The sequence below is a fragment of the Cervus canadensis genome, chromosome 4 (genome assembly GCF_019320065.1).
Source record: "Cervus canadensis isolate Bull #8, Minnesota chromosome 4, ASM1932006v1, whole genome shotgun sequence".
NCBI lineage: Eukaryota > Metazoa > Chordata > Mammalia > Artiodactyla > Cervidae > Cervus > Cervus canadensis.
Genome location: NC_057389.1, coordinates 15,756,911 through 15,775,239, shown reverse-complemented (window position 1 = coordinate 15,775,239; position 18,329 = coordinate 15,756,911). Strand labels below are relative to the sequence as shown.

The window sequence follows — 18,329 nt, the reverse complement described above, 5'->3', positions numbered from 1 at the left end:
CAGCTGTAAAGCTCCATGCACACTGGCATGACAGTCTATTTCTACCTGGCAGCAACAGTCATCAAACACCTACATGCTACTGTATAGAAATGAGTCATTTCCTCCTCTGGGGGATTAAAGCCCAACTCTGCAAGGCAAAATAGTTTGAAGAGCTAGAAAGTTACATACTTACCAAAAAAGGAAACGCTGAGCCATAGTCTTTCACTGACTGAAATTAGGCAGAGAAAATAAAAATACAAATGGAGTGTAGGGTTTAATGAACATCAACACCTTTATGAATCAAAATGCCTATCCAAAAAGGCTTAGTGAGGAAAAAGTTCTCAAAAAAAAAAAAAAAAAATGCCTTTAACTTTGCACTAAATTTAGCAGCCCTTATCATTGAAAATGCAACTCAATGGCAATTTTCAATTAAGAAATGAATAGATGCATCTCTAACCAACAAAACCTAAATTTATTTTCTAATTTATTACCTCATGTTTCATTTTCTCTCCCTCTTGTGTTTTCTACTTACTTCTGGTGAAGCATTAATGAATAAAAGAAAAAGCAAACAAGAGAAGTATGGTGCAGATCAGTCACTTAGAGATTTAATTGGGATTCTGAAAATTTTCTAATGGCTGCCATCTTTTAAAAGTCGGTTTTTGCTTTTTTTTTAAACAAAGAATTCTTTTTTTTTTTTTCTCTCTTTTTTTTCTTTTTTTTTATTTTTTTTACTTAAAAAATTTTTTTTCTTCTCATTTACTTCTAAAGTAAAGTTCAGCACAGTACCATATACCATTGGAACTAATATAAACATGATTGAACCAAACATTTGTGGCATCTTTGTTTATTTGCACTTTGATGAGGCTTGTAAGAACATGAGAATTTTTTAAAGCAAAAAACCAGTATCTGATTAAAGACAATAATTTGGGGACACTGGTGGGGGAGCTTTTCATTTCTCACTATTTTCATTTCTCCCAAAGCTGATGTAAAGAACAACAACAAAAATTCCTTTGAGAGATCTGTTTTTAAGGATCAAAGAGATATCCCTGGAACTTAAAAAAACCACATCATTCTCTGCAAGGCGATTAACAGCCCATGCAAAAGATCATTAGCTATCTCTAGAAGTAACTGAGAAGTTTTTTGGTTCTTGTAGATGCTGTTAAGACAAAACAAAAATGAAAGGTTGTGTTCACAAAGAGAGATCTACATGGAGTAGAGAAGGGAGCCCCTCAAACTATAACTCTGTTTCCAACAATTCAAGAATAGAAGACTGACACCCTGGCATCAAAAAAACCTCCACGTCCTAAGAGAAACAAATGCACCCAAAAAATACAGGTAGGATATCCGATCTCACGCCCGCATCCTGTGCAGCTTTTTGGAGTGGCCAGTTCACTCCATCTGGGCACATACCCTTGCTTTGGGAACAGGCTGTGGTATACTCATGTGGAACTCTCTTCAGCAGCACCAACTTATAGTGATACTAAGATGCCCAGTTGTTACCTGGGGCCAGGAGTGGGGGTCGAGGGAGGCAACACAGCAAAGGGATCAGAGGGAACTTTTGGGGGCAACGGAAACTTTCTATGTCTTGAACGGACAGATAGTGATACCCACTTAATCCTTTGTTAAAACTCATCGAATTGCTAAACTGAATTGTGCGATGTAGTTTGTACACTGTATTTCACCAAGGTTAGTGAAAAACAAAACAACAAATCACGCAGGGCGTGTACTCCGGAAATACAGTGGCTGGCCCCAAGTTTCAGAATAGTGGTAGCCAGCATTTATTTGCAGAGCGGCTCGCGCTGCGATCAGTAGGTCATCTGATGAAACTCTCAGCCTGTTTTCATTTTATAGAGGAGATAGCGAACTCCGAGAGACGAGAATTCAGTGCAGCTCACACAGCCCAAAGACCCTAGAGCGGGCATATTAACCCGGGCTGCGACGGCATGGCTCCGTTTTAACCACTGCGTCATGCTACCATACGTAGTAAAAATCTCGATAAGTATGTTGAATGAAGGATTCCTGCTACGGAACGTCAAAGCTCACAAAATGCCCAGTCAGAAACTGAAACCCAGCAGCGAGCCAAACACAGACCGCAAGCCTCCAACAGATCAGGACCGCGCGGCGGAGGGGCGGGGCTTCGCCGCCTGGGGGCGGAGTCCTAAACAAAGAATTCTTAAATTATTGAATTGTGAGAAGCAGCAAGAGAGTATTCTACCGAGGCAGTAATAAATTTTCCAATTCTGGCCTTACATGTAATAGCACAAAACTGGAAATAACAGAAGTGTTCACAAACAGATATATGGATGAACAAATTGAAGCATAACTATATAAGGGAACGCTATTGGGTATTAAAAAGTAGTAAAACATTAATACCTGAAACATGAATAAATCTCAAAATAATCATACTGACTGAAAAAAACACAGCTCCCCAGAAAAAATACATCCTATATGATCTCAGATATGAAACTGCTGAAAATGCAAATAATCTACAGTTACATAAGTCAGACCAGTGGTAGCCGAGTGAAGAGGAGGGAGGAAAGAAAGAGTGGTTAAACAGTGGCACAGGAAACTTTCTGGATCCAAAAGATATTTTTTATTTGTTATCAGGAAGATTTTTACACATTTAAAACTCAAACTATACACTTTGACAAGTGAAATTTATGACAATGCTACAGTAAAGCCGTTTTTAACAAAAACTATCTGCTCATAAGATGTCACTCTCACAAAGAAGTCACTGAAGTTCCTGTCAAAATTAGAATTTCTAGGGGTTTTGGTTCAAGATGGCAACAGGACCCTGAACTGACCTTCCACAACACACTGAATCTATAGCTGTGTATCAGACAACTTTCTCCGGGATAAAAATAATTAAAAACTGGCTGAGCAAGTACCATACATTGGATGAAGGAGAGAAGGCCCACGTCAAAGTGGGTAGGAGAGCATGGGACACAATGTGGCCATAAAATATGAGAACAAGGGAAACACATCTTTATTAGACACTGATCTCTTGAGGCTATAGCAATGAGGGACTGTGAAAGTAATTAATAAATAAAAGTCACAGAAAATCCCCAATGACGAGAAAAGATGCGAGTGGCTTAAAACACAAAAAGAAAGGAACAACTGTGAAGGAGGAAAAATGTAAGAGGCTACCATTTTCAAACCCAGAACAACAGACGGCACACACCTCTGGTCCTGATAAGACGGGAAACAAGAGGTGTTGCTTTTTTTTTTTTTTTTTTTTACTTTTGGGTGCTTCTCCACGTATATGTCTTATTTTACACACTTGTACATATGAAGGTTACAAACTTGGGAAGTGTGGCTTACAATCACCAGGGAGGTGGGCCGTGAAGGGAGAAGTTATAGAAACAGCACAGGACCTCTAACGCTACTTCCGGTGGAAACGGGAAGTGCATGCTGGAGGTCCCCGAAGGACAACGCAACTGAAGCGCAGAGAATGTAGAGTGGTGCTGGTTGTTCAGACACTAAATCATGTCTGAGTCTTTTGCGACTCCTGGACTGTAGCCTGCCAGGTTCCTCTGTCCATGGGACTTCCCAAGCAAGAATACAGGAGCGGGTGGGTTGCCATTTCCCTCTCCAGGGGATCTTCCCGACCCAGGGATCAAACTCACATCTCTTGCTTGGCAGGCGGATTCTCTACCACTGAGCTATCGGAAGGTCCCAGAGAATATAGGGAGGAGCCCGAAAATTGAGCCTCGTCTCTGCTGAAAATTACTACCTTTCTTAAAAATAAAATTTTTGTTTGTAAAGTGTTTCTTTTCATACATCTACTGTACTAAAACTTGTATCTATCTATTGTATCAGAATATTGTCAGGAGATAGGATAACTGCTTGCCTGGTATAATTTGAAGAGCTTCCTCTAACCACAAGAATTTAATAACTCCATTCAAAAAAAGAAAAAGGGACAATGTATGGCACGCTCTAGTTTAAATTTAATTGAAATTTAACCAAGAAACAATTGAACAATGTACTGCAAACATAGATGTTATATGAAGTATCCCTCTTATATTAACCTCCCACAGTGATTCTCTGTCTTCGATCTTTCTCAATGAAAAATGCTTGAGAAAAGTTACTAAAGAAATGACCAAATTGACATATATTCTTTTATAATTATAGGACACATCATTAGAATAAAGGTATAAGTAATACGAAAAGAAATATCTAAGTCCAAACTAAAGTACAAAGACAAGATAAATACAAATACAAAGGTTCTGGAAAGAAAACATCTCATTTCATTGCATATGAAACACTGTGCTGAAGACACAGGGAATTATAAATTTGCTATTTTGAAAGCATAATCCAGCATCTTAATAGCAGTCAGCCTATTGTTCAGTCTGTAATTTTCATGGTTGATAAACATAGTCTAAGCCACAAAATACCTATTATTATATTAACTTTTTCTTGAACCAGCAATAAATTCCTAGCTTTTATTAACTCAAGTCAGACAATTTTACTACTCTTGCTACACAGTCAATAAAAATGTCAGTAACTTAGTCTTCCAAAACACAAACTACTGAAGCATTTCATTCATAATAAACCAGCAGAGCTTCAAATAACTCTTTTCCCTGTTGAATTCCTAAGAAATCGATCTTATATTCAAGATCCTAAATTCCCCACTTATCATATGTCTCTATGATCACCTATAAAGTCAACCAGAAATCATACTACTGACAATGATAATTATAGCAGCAAACACGTATTGAGGGCTTACTCTGTGCCAAACTCTGTCCTAAGTGCTTTACATGATTTTAATCCTCAAAGCAACTCTATGAGATAATTAGTATAATTATCCAATTTCTAGATGAGACTATGAAGAACAGGGTGATTAAATCAGGTGTCTAAGGTCACACAGCTAGTAAGTGAGGGAGCCAGAATTTAAACCCATAAAGACAGGTTTCAGATGATGCAACTTAATTACAAGTTTAACTGTTAATGAAGTATTGTGTCCTTTCTAATCATCTACAAATGACACCTTTCAGTATTCTCAAATAACTTAACACTGACTCTTCTATATAAATTGTGTTGAGTCTTACGGGGCATAATGAAATGTAGACATGAATACTATACCAAGATGCTTAAAATAAAATGAGAAAAAAGAAACACTAAAATACTTAGAGTTTAAGACATTAAAAAAAATTTCAAAAACCATTGCATATATTAATTTCCAAGTTAATTATCTATATATATGCCATAGAAATTTAGAGGCAGGAGAAAGAATTTCTGGATATGGGCTCTCGTTCTGACATCTCACTCACCAGCCCTATGATTTAGTCAAGTCCGTTAGTTTCTGAGAGAATTGTTATACTAATTTTTATAACAATTTCAAATCATATTGATATGAGCTTTTTTCCAAATCATGAATTACAATCTATTAGTGAGTCAAGAAATCAATGAAAGGGGTCAAAGTCAGCAACTTCATAAAAAATGAAATGTAATGAAAAATATCAGAAGTTGTCTTAGTAAGTTTCTTGGATTTTAAAGTATAGGTGTGTATTTGGGTATGTATATGGAATTTTACAGATGTAAAATATATTTCTTAATAGGGACATGGTCATGCAAGTTTGAAAGCCATAGTTATATTCTAAATTGACAGGGGTTTCAGGAGATTGTATACATTAGAAGTTCTTATACCTATAAAGATCTTATAGAAGAAAAAGTTTTCTCTATACCATGAACTCCAAGAATGGTTATCTTGTCTTCTTAAATAATATTTGTACTCAGCATTTACACAGTCCTGACAAAAAGTTGGTTTTCAAAACATGATGGAGAGTTCTATGGATAAATGAAAGCAGCCAGAGAAATTTTAGGAACCTAAAATTTACCTAGACTTTGAAGAATTGATAGTACTTGGATATTTTTTTAAAAGAGCATGGGAATTCTTAGAATTCATTCTTTCACTTCCTGACCATGTACTAGGGATAGAAGGACACAGAACAAAAAGCTTTCTATTCAGAGGAGGGAGAGAATAAATTGAATGACACCGCTAAGCCATGACGGTCCTCCCAGTTTAGTGATTCCACCGCCAGCCTTGTGAATAATGGGAAGATTATAGGTACTGAAGTTTGAGTCTAGAAAAATGCACCGAGGACATAGAAGAGCTGAAGGTAACCCTTTTCTTAGAAAAGATAAAATCAGAGAGTTCTGATTCATGCTTCCTATTTTAAACGAGAGTAGAGAGAACAAACATTAGACATACCTAAAAAGCAGAAGGTTAGAGAACCAGAAATTTAAAACTGAGGTTAATTCCCTTAGCATCTTACTGCAACCTACCTTTAAGGACTGGGAACTGGAACTATTTAACAATTCTTCCAGAGAAATCAGTGAATCACTGCCTTCCCTAAGTAGCCTGTGCAATCCAGTACTGAAGCAGGAAAAACTTCAGTCATAAACCAGTACAAGGGAAGGTGGTTTATCTGTGGCTCAAGGCACTGATGCCTAATCGGAAGCACTGGGTGTCAAGGTGGAATCAAGATGGAAGAGGAGGAAGACCCTGGACTCATCTCTTCCCACAACAAAACCAAAGCTACGACTACATACAGAACAACTCTTTCTGAAAACAAACTGAAGACTAGAAGAACAGCTCTTCTATAATTAAGGATATAAAGAGAAAAAAACAAAACAAAATACCAGGACATGTAGGAGGAAAAAAAGAAGGAATCTAGTCATGACGTACACTCCCAGTGGGTGATCCAAAAGAGGAAAGGGATATCACAAACTCAGAGGTCCTCCCTAAGGAACAAGAGGCATGGGCCCCACACTGGGCAACTCTCCACTCACCCCCTGCAAGGAAGCAGCTTCTGATGGGAGAAGCTCTAACTCTAGCAACCTGCCAAGGGGGCAGCTTTTGACTCACCTCGGGAGAAGCCCTCAGCCACGCTTGCTTCTGTTCCAGTCTTCCCTCCGAAGTCACTGGGTGCATACAGTCTACATAGGGACATTCCTACATATGGATACAACTTTAAGACCAGGAGAGGTAACTGTCTTGTCTAATTCATAGAGACAAACACAGAAAGTTAAGCAAGATTAGAAGACAGGAACATGTCTTAAACGAAAGAACAAGACAAAGCCCCAGAAAAAGAAAAACAACAAAAAACAAAAAAAGAAACCCCTATTTAACAGAGGTGAGTATTTTACCTGAAAAAGAGTTCAAAGCAACAGTCACAAAAATACTAACTCAGGCAAAGAGAAACACAGTGAGAACTTAAAAAAAAAATAGAAAACATAAAAATAATGAAAAAGATATAAAGAAAACAATGCATGCATGCTCAGTCGTGTCCAACTCTTTGTAACCCCATGGAACTGTGGCCCACCAGACCCCTCTGTCCATGGAATTTTCCAGGCAAAGAATGTTAGAGTGGCTTGCCATTTCCTACTGCAGGGGATCTTCCTGACCCAGGGATCAAAACCGTGTCTCCTGCATTGGCAGGAAGATTATTTATCACTGCATCACCTAGGATAATAACTGAAATGAAAAATACACTAGAGGGAATCAATAGCTGATCTGGCAATACAGAAGACTGTATAAGCAACCAGGAAGACAGAACAGTGAAAATGACCCAATCAGAACTGCAAAAAGAAAAAAGAATTTTTTAAAAAATAAGGATATTTTAAGGGACTGTTGGAACAACATCAAGCATACTAAGACTCATGTTATAGTGGTCCCAGAAAGAGAAGATATTAGAAAAGGTACTTGATACCTTTCTATTTGATAAGAAAAGATATTTGATAAAATAATGGGTGAAAACTTCCCTAACTAAGGAAAGAAATATTCAGGTCCAGGAAACAGAGAGTCCCAAACAATAGAACCCAAAGGGATTCACACAAGACATACCATAATTAAAATGGCAAAAGTTAAAGAGAATTCTAAAGGCAACAAAAGAAAAACAAAGACATACAATGGAACCCCCACAAGGCTATAAACTGAATTATCAGCAAAAACAATGCAGACCAGAAGGCAGTGGCTAGATATACTTAAAATGCTGAAAGAGAAAATCTACAACTAAATACACTCTATCTGGCAAGGTTATCATTCAGAATTGAAGGAGAGATAGCTTCCCTTTAAGCAAAAACCAAGAGTTCACTACCATTAAACCAGCCTTATAAGAAATGTGAAAGGATCGTCTTCAAGAGAAAATAAAGCTCATAAAAAGAAGAAAATATATAGAGAAAAAAACTCTCACTGGTAAAGACAAGTATACAGTTAAACCCACTTAATTTTTAAGATCAAACAATTAAAAAGCTAGCAAAAAGATTAAAGGACAAAAGTTGTAAAATCAACAAAAGCTACAATATGTAGCTAAGGGATGCACAATGGATACAAGACACACCATACAACCATAAAATGTAGTTAGGAATTTTAAAATGTACAGCTGTTAGACTGTGTTTGAATCTAACTAATAGTTAAAAAGAAACATAAACAGATATATCTATATATAGAGGGAGATACATATAGATGAATCTATCTCATGGTAACCACAAACCAAAACCTACAACAGAAATACAAAAAAACAAAGAAGAAGAAACCCAAATATAACACTACAGGAAATCATCAAACCACAAAGGAAGGGACTAAAAGAAGAAAAGAGAACTACAAAAACAACCAGGAAACAAGTAACAAAATGGCATTAAGTACATACCTATCAATAATCGCATTAAATGTAAATGGACGGAAAGCCTTAATCAGAAAGCATAGGGTGGCTGAATGGATAAAATAAGAAAGAGCCATTAATAGGCTGCCTACAAGAGGCTCACTTCAACTATAAACACATAAAAACTGAAAGTGAAGGGATGGAAAAAAGATATTCCATGCAAATTAAAACAAAAAGGTGGGATAGCAATACTTAAATAAGACAAATATACTTCAAGACAAAAAATAACAAAGACAAAGCAGAGCATAAAAATAAAGGGGTCAATCCAGCAAGAGGATGGAACATTTGTAAACTACATGCACCTAACAAAGGAGCATCTAAACATACAAAAGCAAATATTAACAGACATAAAGGGAGGTTGACAGTAATTCAATAACAGTAGGGGACTTTAATACCCCACTTACAGCAATGGATAGATCATCCAGACAGAAACACAGTAAGGAAATACTGGACTTAAATAACACATCACACTAGATAGGCTTAAGATAACTATAAAACATTTCATTAAAAACAGTAGACTACACATCTTTTGCCAGTGCATAGGGAACATTCACCAGGATAGATCACATGTTAGAGCAAAAACCAAGTCTCAATAAATTTAAGATGACTGGAATCATACCAATATACTCATAACAGTGTGAAATTAGAAACCAATTATGGAAAGAAAACTGGAAAAAACAAATACGTGGGGACTGAAAAAAAAACACTACTAAAAAGCAATGGATCATTAAATAAATAAAAGAAGAAGTAAAAATACCTTGAATGAAATGAAAACAGAAACATAACTTTCCAAAATGTATGGGATGAAGAAGCAGCAGTTCTAAAAGGGAATTCTATACTGATACAGGCCTACCTCAAGAAACAAGAAAAATCTCAAATGAACAACCTAACTTTATACAGAAAGGAATTAGAAAGAGAACAACGCTCAAGATAATAGAAGGAAAGAATAATAAAGATAAGAGCAGAAATAAATGAAATAGAAGAAAAAAAAGATGAAACTAAGATCTGCTTTTTTGAAAAAATAAAAGAAAAATGACAAATCTTCAGCCAGACTCATCAAGAAAAATAGAGGACCAAATAAATAAAATTAGAAGTGAAGTTACAACTGATATCACAGAAATACAATAAAAAAATAGTATCATGAACAACTGCATGTTAACAAATCGGACGACTTACAAGAAATAAATTCTCATAAACATACAATCTTCCAAGACTGAATCATAAAGATACAGAAAATCTGAATAAACCCATTACTAGAAGTGAAATTGAATCATTAATTAAAAACTCTCAAGAAAAAAAAAGAGTCCAGGACCAGATGGTATCTAGTTATCTTTAATGATACCAGATGGTATCACAGGGGAATTCTACCAAACATTTAAAAATTTTTATTGGTGTCTACCAAACATTTATAGAAGAGTTAATACCAAAACTTCTCAAGTGAGTCCAAAAAAATGAAGAGTAGGATGCACTTCTAAACTCATTCTATGAGACTGCCATTACTTTGATTTAAAACCAGGCAAAGGCATCACAATAAAAGAACTTTACAGGCCAATCTCTCCAGTGAACATAGATGCAAAAGTCCTCAGCAAAATATTACCAAAATAAATTCAACAATGTATTAAAAAGATCAAACATCAAGATTATATGGGATTTATTCCAGGGAGGCAAGGATAGTTAAACATCCACAAATAAATTGATGTGATACACCACATTAACAAAATGAAGGATAAAAATTACACGATCATATCAATATATGTTCAAAAAGCTTTTGACAAAATTAAAAAAAAAAAAAAGCTTTTGACAAAATTAAACATTCATTCATAATAAAAATTCTTAACAAAATGGGTATGGGGGAGCAAGCCTCAATATAATAAGGGCCATTTATGAGAAACCCAGAACTAACACTATACTCAATAGTGAAAAACTGAAAGCTTTTGCTCTAAAATCAGCAACAAGACGAAAAGGCCCACTCTCACTTTTATTCAACCCAAGCAATATTCCTTGCTATAGTAATCAGACAAGACAGATAAAAGGCATCCAAATTTGGAAGGGAATAAGTAAAACTGTCACTGTTTGCAAATGACATGATACTACATAGAGAAAACCTTAAAGACCCCAACACAAAACTATTAGGACTAATAAATCTTTATCATAAATCTTTATCATCCTTTATCATAAAGAATAAAATACCTAGGAATAAATTTCACTAAAAAGGTGAAAGACCTGTATTTTAAAAAATGTAAGATCCTGATGAAAAACATTAAAGATAAAACAAATAATGGAAAGCTAGTCTGTGTACACAGATTGGAAGAATTATTACTAAAATGTCCATACTACCCAAACCAATTATAGATTCAGTGTAATCCCTGTCAAAACTCTAAAGACGTTTTCCACTGAACTAGAATAATCCTAAAACCAAGTAGTCAAAGTAATCTTGAGAAAAAAGAACAAAACTGGAAACACCATGCTCCCTGACATCAGACTATACTACAAAGCTATAGTAATCAAACACTATGGTACTGGCACACCCCCCAAAAAAAGACACAAAGATCAATGAAACAGAATAGGGAGCCCAGAAACAAACCCATGCATGTATGATTAATTAATCTATGATAAAGGAGGTAAGAATATTTATTGGGGAATAACAATTTCTTTAATTATAAATGACATTGGGAAAACTGGATAGCTACAGGTAAAAGAATGAAATGATCTTTTTTTCTAACCATACTTTAAAAACTCAAAATGGATTAAAGATTTAAATATAAGACCTGAAACCATAAAACTTCTAGAAAAAAAACGAGAAGTACACTCTTTGAAATCAGTCTTAGCAATTTTTTTTTTTTAAGATTTGTCTCCTCAGGCAAAGTCAACAGAAGCAAAAATAAATAAATGGGTCCATATCAAACTAAAAAGGTTTTTCACAGCAAAGGAATCCATCAACATAACAAAAAGGCAACCTACTGAATGGGAGAAGATATTTGCAAATGATACATCGGATAAAGGGTTACTATCCAAACTACATAAAGAATTTATTCAACTCAGTACCCAAAAAACAATCTGATTTAAACATGGGCAGAAGACCTGAAGGCACTTTTCTAAAGAAAGCATGCAGATAGCCAACAGTTTACACAAAAAGATAAGCAACATCACTAATCATTAGGGAAATACAAATCAAAATCACAATAAGATACTATCTCACATCTGTCAGAATGACTATCACCAAAAAGACAAGAAATGACAAGTTTTGGTGATGATGCGGAGAAAAGGAAACTCTCATACAATCCAGCAATTCCATTCTTGGGTATTTATCCAAAGAAAATGAAACACTAATTCAAAAAGTTATATGCACCCAAATGTTTATTTCAGCATTATTTACAATAGCCAAGGAAAGGAAGCAACCTAAGTATCCATCAACAGATGATAAGGTAAAGGTGTTGTGTGTGTGTCCACATACACACAATGGAATATTACTCAGTCATAAAAAGGAATGCAGTCTTTCCGCTTGTGACAACATGGATGGATGTGGAGGGTATTATGCTAGTGAAAAAAAGTCAGACAGAGAAGACAAATGCTGTGTTTTCACTTATATATGGAATCTACAAACAAACAAAACCAAATATAACAAAACAAAAATAGACTCACAGATATGGAGAACAAGTCTGTGGTTACCAGAGCAGAGGAGATGGGGAATGTGCAAAATAGGAGAAGAAAATGAAAAGGTTACAAACTAGCAGCTATAAATTAATTGGGTCACAGGGATATAAGACGTAGGCCACGGCATAATACAGGGCTGGTCCTGGGCCGTCTGCCTTCATTCCCTGCCTCCCCTTCCTCAGCTCAGGCTTCTGCTGGCTCTGTGTCAGCTTACGTCCTACTGGGTTCAGCCAGGAGAGGGGAATTGGAGGGAGAAGCTAGAGTGACTCTCCTCTGACTTCTGTGCCTCTGGAGGAGGCACTAGGCAGAGTTACATGTCTTCCGTGGCCTCACCGTGGCACCTGCCTCCCCAGGAGACCCCAACCACACGGCTCCAATCGCCCCCTCTCTTGGTCCTGACTGCTGACTCCTGCCGAGCGCTGGCTCGCCTTGTGGTCCCCTGCTCAGCTTCTCAGGTTTGCCGTCACCTGTGAAGCCAGTTCCCCACGTTATATTCCCTCTGCTTCAAATACTCAGAGTGGTTTGTGCTCTTCTTATTAGACCTTGACTAATATTACTCGTCAGAAACAGGACTAAAAAGGGGAGGTTAAAAAAAAAAAAAACAACTGTATTACTGTGATTGTAATAAGTTAATTTCTGGACCTAGAGTTTATCATACGAAGTGAAGTTTAGTCAGACAGAGAAAGATAAATATCACATCACTTCTATGTGGGATGTAAGTAAATAGCACAAATGAACTTATTTACAGACAGAAAGAGTCACAGACATAGAAAACAGTTGGGAGCATGGGATTACCGGGTGCATACCACCATATATAAGATAGGTAAAAACCAGGATTTACTATATAGCACAGGGAACTATTTTCAATTCCTTATAACTTACCATAATGGAAAAGAATAGAAAAGCATATAGAAATATACATATATATTCATAATTCAATCACTTTACTATATACCTGAAACTAACAATACTGTAAATCAACTATACTTCAATTAAAAATAATGTGATTTCTTAATCAAGTGAATAACTAAACAACTTCTTTAAAAATAACTTAATAGCTTCACCCTTCTTTCACTATGCAAATCACTAAAGCCAGTGTGACTCATAGTCTGATACGCATACCACTGTGGGTGTGCAAAATCATTTTAGGAGATACATAGACAATCTCCTTCCCCAAATTTAATAATTATGACTATATTTTATGTGTTGAAGCTACAGCTTTGTCATATTACAGCTACTATATGTAAAAGTTAGGCCACTGAATTGGGAAACAGCTTGAATGCATGAACTAAGTAGGAGTCAAAGATCCTTCTGAAAATTACAAAAAAACTAATTGGCTCTTATTCTCTATCCCTCATCATTGCTTAGTCAAAGTTAACATTACCCAGGAGAGAAAGAAGCTGGGTGGAGAGAAAAAATTACACTCACAGGAATGTTTGGAATTCACTAATTTAAAAGTCAAAACCCTAGGACTGTCACATTCACTTATTCATTCAATATGTAGTGAATTTCTATTGCAGGCCAGACACTATCTGACATTCTGGGAAAAGATTGAGTACAGATCCACACCCTCGAGAAAGAAAAACAGAGAGATGGGTAATCAAATCATCTCACTACGACAACACTGCAGCTGTGAACAAGCAACAAAGCAGAGTGTGTGAAGGAGAACACTGGGAATTTGAGCAAGTCAAGACCAGAACTGGCTTCTCTGAGGAGGAGCTGATAGCAGGCAAATGAGCAGGCATTGTCTAAATATTCCCCACACAAGGAACAAGGCAGGGAGGGTCATAAGTAAAAAACTAAAGTAGGAACAACATGGCTCAATAGGAGGGAGCAAAAAAATCACAAGACAAGGCTGTCAAGCAGGGTCCACAAGCACGCAGGACACTTTAGCCATATGTACATGTAGACTTTACATTAGGGCAACTGTCACTTATTTTTTAATTTTAATAACATTGTTCTATTGTTTCATTGTATTTGGTCTTATGTTTACATTCCATTCATGACATAAGATTTTTTTACTTTGGGTTGTGAAAAAGTTTCTTAGATGTATCTAAAATATCAATGTAGAGACAATTAAATATTTTTCATTGCATTGCAATGCAGCAAACATGAACTTGGGCAAACTCTGGTAGACAGGGAGGGACAGGGAGGCCTGACGTGCTGCAGTCTGTGGGGTCACAAAGAGTCAGACACGACTGGGCTAAACAACAACAGCATTAAATATTGTCCAGGATGTATGTAGATATGACAGTAACAATGAGTTACTGAAGTTTAAGAAACCCTAACATCAAAAGTAATAACCTTCTTGAATCATTTCAATACTGCTAAGGACATTTCACAGTATTGCTGTTTGCTGGGAAATTTCCATCATTACATTAACTGTCCTCAAATTCTCCTCAAAACAGATGTTGATAACAGCTTCTGGTTCAATTCCTAGTATATATAATGAGAATTTGTAGGACATAAGAGCTTAATAATTACTACAAATACAGTCCAGACCTGTCTCATTTTATTTTTAAAAAATAATTTAATGTTAAGAAAGCACTAGCTACCATTTTCCCCCTAATAGCAAGGAATATGATTCATGACCCAGAATTTAGGGGAAAAAAAGAAAAGGATAAAAAAACAAAAACCTTACAACACTTTGATAAATGAACTGCTGACATTCAGTATCTTTCCTTTTTCTATGAACTTATATTTATAGCTTGTAAACACAATTCATCTTACATATCCAAGATAACATTGTTTTTTAAATTTCAGTTCAGTTCAGTCGCTCAGTCATGTCCAACTCTTTGAGACCCCATGGACTGCAGCACGCCAGGCCTCCCTGTCCATCACCAACTCATGGAGTTTACTCAGATTCATGTCCATTGAGTCGGTGATGCCATCCAACCATCTCATCCTCTGTCATCCCCTTCTCCTCCCGCCTTCAATCTTTCCCAGCATCAGGGTCTTATTTAATGAGTCAGCTCTTCACATCAGGTAGCCAAAGTATTGGAGTTTCAGCTTCAGCATCAGTCCTTCCAATGAACACCCAGGACTGATCTCCTTTAGGATGGACTGGTTGGATCTCCTTACAGTCCAAGGAACTCTCAAGAGTCTTCTCCAACACCACAGTTTTAAATTTCAGATTATATTAAACACTGTTCTATGCCATTAAAAAGTGCTTCCCAATAGCAATGAACACACTTAAATGCCCAAATCTTGGTTTCTAATACCATTCTCCAACAAAAGGAACAAGGGATTCTTGGAGAAATAGCAATTCCTAGCACTAGGGCAGAAAACATACAAGATAAGCCCAGATATTCCTATAGTAAAGAAATCAAGAAGTTCTCAAGAAAAACAGATCCAATGACCGGAGCCTGTCAAAGGGTCACAGGGGCCAACTGGAAAGAGCTCTCAGCTGCCAAAGCTGAAATGATCTGAGTGAAAAAGAAAGCAGAGAAACATTTTATAAAATACTGACCAGTACATCTCAAGTTTATCCAGGTCATCAAAAATAGGGAAAATCTGTGAAGCTGTCACAGCCAATAGGAGCTTAAGGAGACAGAACTAAGATAGGTGATGTCCTAGATGGGATCCTGTAACCGAAAAACGACGTTAGGTAAAAACTAAGGGGATCTGAATGAAGTATGGACTTTAAACAAAAATGTATTTGTGTCAGCTCATGAACTGTAACAAATCTACCACAGTAATGTAAGATGTTAATAATAGGGGAAGCTGGGTGCTGAGTATATGGCAATTCTCTGTACTACTTTTGCAACTTTTCTATAAATCTCTAACTGTTCTAAAAATAAAGTTGGTTTTTAATGCATACCAAAAAATGTTTTGAAAACACTTTAAATGACTACATAATGCCCCAGTGAGTTTACTATTCAAACATTTCCCTATTGTTGAAAACCTGAACCATTGCTAATTGTTTCCTGTTACAAGAAACAGTGATGGACAATGCTACATACATATTTGATTAATACTTTTTATTATGTCCTAACAGTAGATTTCTGGAAATTCAATCTACTTTTTAAAAAATCAACACATTTACCTACAGTGGTTTTAACCACAACAATCATTAAAAACATCAGAAGTCACATTAAACTGCAACTTTTCTGAAGTTCCATTCCTCTAAACAGTATGGAAAACATTCAGAATTTGCATTCAACTCTCAGCCTTATTCACTGATTCAAATATTCATTCAATAAACATCTGAATACATGGTTCAGTGGTAAAGAATTCACCTGTAATAGAAGAGACAGGGGTTCGGTTCCCCTGGAGTAGGAAATGGCACCCCACTCCAGTATTCTTGACTGGGAAATCCCATTGACAGAGAAGCCGGTCCATGGGGTTGCAAAAGAGTCAAACACAACATCACAACTAAAGAGCAATAAGATGTTATGCACCAGGCAAATGTATAATACTACTAGGGAAGACATGCAACCACCTTAAGACCTTATACTCTGATACATGATAAAGGAAAGCCCAATTCACAGAATTCTTACATTTGACAGCTAAAAACAATTTCCTGATCTTTACAACCAGATAGTATATGAACAGTAAGCTTATACTAATAAGTACTTTATATTAATTTTTGCAGCACTTAAACCTCCAGGACACAATGTGACTATAAAAAAAGATTCTCCCCATATTTTTATTTGGTGATTTAAAAAAAAATACTTATTTAAACACTTAACATTTTTAATCTATAATACATGATTTTTGGTAGTATTTTCAATCTCCACTTAACTTTACTGCCCTCTAGTGCCATCTCCTCTGGCACTTCTGTGTTTCTTCATCCTTCCATAGATGTTATCTTAAGCGTCAGTGCTCCCTCTCCAGCAAAACTCTTGTCTCCAAAATTTACCACTGTTTCCATGATGTCTACTTGTTTGCTCCTAAAACTTAAAAGATCACTAGGAAAGTCGACAGTGATGTCTGTCCGACTGACATCCCTGGAAATACTCTCTGCAATAGAGAGATGCCTGTAGATGGTTTATCAGGGTCAGGGGAGTGCCCACGTGTCACGAAGCAAGGGGGCAGGATTGAGCAGAGGGAGAAGGTGACCCCCGATGTGGCTTTAATGGAGGCTGCCACAGATTGCAGGGACTCCTGGAGCTGGAACTGCAGAGCTGTCCCGAGTTGGGCTGGGAATCTTTTTTATAGTCACATTGTATCCTGGAGGTTCAAGTGCTGCAAAAAATTAGTGTAAAGTACTTATTAGCATAAACTTACTGTTCATATACTATCTGGTTATAAAGATCAGGAAATTGCTTTTAGCTGTCAAAGGTAAGAATTCTGTGAATTAGGTTTTCCTTTATTCCTCATCAAGCTGTCACTGGTTCCAAGTGCCCCGCTGAAGGGGCACAATCTTGGGAGAGGAAGTTCCCTGTGGGTAGAGGGTGATGCCGGGTGAGGAACACAGTCAAGAGGCCATCACAGGCTACTGCCTTCGCTACCCAGGGACGGACATATCACTAAATGAAGCGACTAGGGAGGACCAAAGTTTCCACCACGGATCCGTCGTCATTAAGTCCTGTCCGCTCTCACCAGTTGATCTTAGGAGGATTTAGCTCTTAAAGATGGACTCCACAATCCTTAGACACATTTTTCAATCAAGGAGACATCTGAGAGCACAGAGTTCGTTTCAGATGTGAAAGGGCTGAGGAATTTAGGCACTCCTACATGCCTACGGAGGCACTCTGTAAATACCTTTAAACGATACCAAAAGCATCACTAGTTTTAAACACTACACAAACTGTTAGGAAGTGAAAGGAAATTACACAAAAATTTCAATATAAATAATATAAAAAGACCAAAAATGAAATAAAGATGCCTAAATCAGTTCTCAGGACAAAAATCTAAGAATGGTCTATGTGAATAGCTATGTGCTTAAAAAGATTAGAAATCACTTTAGAATATCTATATTTGAGAAACTGATTATTTCAGTGTAACCTTGAAAAAAAAAAATCCCTGTAAACCTGTAATCTTGGTTGTGGGATAAACCATGTTTTTATTCTTCTCAGGAGAATAAAAAGT

General features: G+C 36.6%; 1 protein-coding gene across 10 annotated transcripts in view; it reads right to left on the bottom strand.

Moving 5' to 3' along the window:
- The window catches only part of MCTP1 (multiple C2 and transmembrane domain containing 1), a 558,463-nt gene that overhangs the window by 515,766 nt on the left and 24,368 nt on the right, over window positions 1–18,329 (bottom strand). The gene's annotated exons all lie outside the window — the stretch shown is intronic.